The sequence below is a fragment of the Macrobrachium rosenbergii genome, chromosome 10 (genome assembly GCF_040412425.1).
Source record: "Macrobrachium rosenbergii isolate ZJJX-2024 chromosome 10, ASM4041242v1, whole genome shotgun sequence".
NCBI lineage: Eukaryota > Metazoa > Arthropoda > Malacostraca > Decapoda > Palaemonidae > Macrobrachium > Macrobrachium rosenbergii.
The window spans coordinates 21,262,160-21,265,052 of NC_089750.1; the positions used below are offsets into that span (position 1 = coordinate 21,262,160).

The window sequence follows — 2,893 nt, forward strand, 5'->3', positions numbered from 1 at the left end:
CTGTGAGTTATACCTGTCTAGGTTATTTTGATGAACTATTATAAACCAAGAGCACCGAAATGAGGTATATATCTGATTCTGGCCGTCGAAGGAAACTGAAGCGGACTTCGACAGGCCACTTGTGTGAAAGGACGCTTTCGAAAAGGAGGCTGTCACTTCTGTGTGACGAGGATATAAATTGTTTCATCTCTGGAATTCATTTTAAAGAGAGTGTCCCTTAATGACTGCGGGGGCTAATTGCAAGAGAGCGATATTATCGGCATCCCCTGTCAGCCTCTAAAGTGGCACTCTTTGTCCTTTGTAGGCAAATATAGAATTTGATATTGCATACTTGTTAGGAGAGCGGCAAGGCTCTCCCTAAAAAGACGTTCGCATACAAAGCAATAACTGACATCATTATCTTCGCTAGGTATACTTATCAGGTCTATTATAATTATTATAATGGCGAAAATCGCTTCACATCTGCAGTGAATTATGTCAAGTATATTCGAAAGACCTTTATAATTTGGTCTACGCCAACGAAAATTAGCGTTTCATACAAAGAGTAAAAAGCGATGAAACGAATAAACAGCGTTATAGGAACTGAGGCAGGGATTGTCCTACTTTCATCGTTCAACTAAGAATCAATACCCGAGGACTTTCGGAGCGGTTTCAAAGCTACCTCTCACATATTAGCAAATTTCCTTTAAAGGGATATCGATGATAAAGCTTTGGATGATAGTAACGATTAGGAAACTGGTAACGACAATGGGTAGGGTGCCTGTGAAGAAACGATGATGATGATCATGATGCTGATGATGATGATGATGGTGAAGGGAATAAATTTCCAATGAGAGCGGAAGGTCAGGTTTAATGTTGTAATTGATATTTTATCTTCCTTTGTCTGAAACACACTTCTATCGATTGGAAAAAGTTAAGTATCTTAGTTTAACCAGACCACTAATCTGATTAACAGCTCTCCTAGGGCTGGCCCGAAGGATTAAAATTATTTTAGTTGGCTAAGAACCAATTGGTTACCTAGCAACGGGACCTACAGCTTATTGTGGATTCCGGACCACAGTATAACGAAAAATGAATTTCTATCACCAGAAATAAATTCCTCTTATTCTTCATTGGTCGGTCGGAGGTTCGAACTCGCGGCCAGCAGAGTGCTAGCTGAGAACGAAACCCACTCTCCCAACGAGGAACTATCGATTGGAAAGAAAAAATAGAATGACTATGGAAACAATATTGTAGAATGACTTTTGTTGAGCACGTGACAAAAGATCCAACAAATCTTTAAAATGCAGCATTATCAGGAAAATAAGGGCAACTAAGTTAAAAGGCTCAATACAACAGAACAGAGGGAGTAGGACTACTTTCATTATACCTTGGGTGAAAAAATAGATTTACCTGATTGTTACCCAAATAAACTTCAAGACTTTCTGACGAACTTTCATGAAGAGTTTTGTTAGTCACAAGCTAGTTCGAATTCATTCTAAGCTACTTTAATCTCGCAAAACGGAACCATAGTTATTGCATTTCCGTTACTGCTTGACCATCGACATTATAAAATTGCTTCCACATGAAATGGAGATTAAAAATATGAATTCTGTCGTAAAGCCACTGCTAATCACAGACCTCACCAATCCTTACTCGAAATTGAGAGTTGTGTACATCTGAGCGTTCCTCATTTTCTTTGGCGGTTGGGTGCTTGTAAGACCAATACATACATTATATTTATATATATATATATATATATATATATATATATATATATATATATATATATATATATATGTGTGTGTGTGTGTGTGTGTGTGTGTGTGTATGTATGTATGTATATGTATATAAGTATGTACATATAAGATTCAATGTCAAATTCGTCAGATAATACATGAAAGGTTAACCACGAGACCTGTATAAGTAGCCACACCTACTTCTTAAGGCATACGGTACTTACCGACCGGTACATTCCCGTTAATTTTGCCCTGGGACCTCGGTTACAGACCTGACGTACCACTTTAGCACAGAACTTATTTTGAAAGCTACACCACCTCTGCATTACGACCTGAGAAAAAAAAAGAAAAAATACCAAATGAGCGCGCTCATAATGCAGCATTTAATAAAACTATGTGATACCTCTCTCTCTCTCTCCTCCCTCTCTCTCTCTCTCTCTCTCTCTCTCTCTCTCTCTCTCTCTCTCTCTCTCTTCTTTCTTGGGTCACATCCCATGCCTTATCCAAGCCGGGAGTAAAATAAACTATCCAACCGGGTGCAATACCGGCGCCCATATACCACTGTACGTGCCCTGAAGAATCACAAAGACGGTCAAAGGAAGCGAAAATTGCGGAAAGAGTCACAAGAGCTGCACAGTGATGGAAGTATGAGTGAACGGGGGAGTATGAAAGGAAAGAGAAACAATATCGGATAATAAAGAAGACAAACGGGGTCGAGTATGAAACGGGGATCAAGGGAATAAATAGAAGCAAAAGAACGATAAGAGAATACGCAATAAATAATATGGAAGAGAAATGAAGGGAAGAACAAGGGAGCTGTTACTCGCTACCTTTTATCAATAACTGCGTTTGTATAAACGGGGGTTTTCTCTCCTGCTCGTGGCGCAACTCTCTATACACTGGGTATGTAAAAATTTATAACTGGAAATATGCAGCACAAACACTAGCTTACACACACTAATATATATGTGTGTACATATATATATATATATATATATATATATATATATATATTATATATATAATATATATATATATATATATAATATATATATATATAATGTATATAATATATATATACAATATATATTAAACACACACACAGTATATATATATATATATATATATATATATATATATATATATATATATATATATATATATATATATATATA

General features: G+C 36.5%; 1 long non-coding RNA gene across 1 annotated transcript in view; it reads right to left on the bottom strand.

Moving 5' to 3' along the window:
- Nucleotides 1-1,942: 1,942 nt before the first annotated feature.
- The window catches only part of LOC136842546 (uncharacterized), a 356,668-nt gene continuing 355,717 nt past the window's right edge, over nt 1,943-2,893 (bottom strand). The window contains exon 3 of the long non-coding RNA XR_010854264.1: nt 1,943-2,050. This is a non-coding gene — a long non-coding RNA (uncharacterized lncRNA). The remainder of the gene's footprint in view (nt 2,051-2,893) is intronic.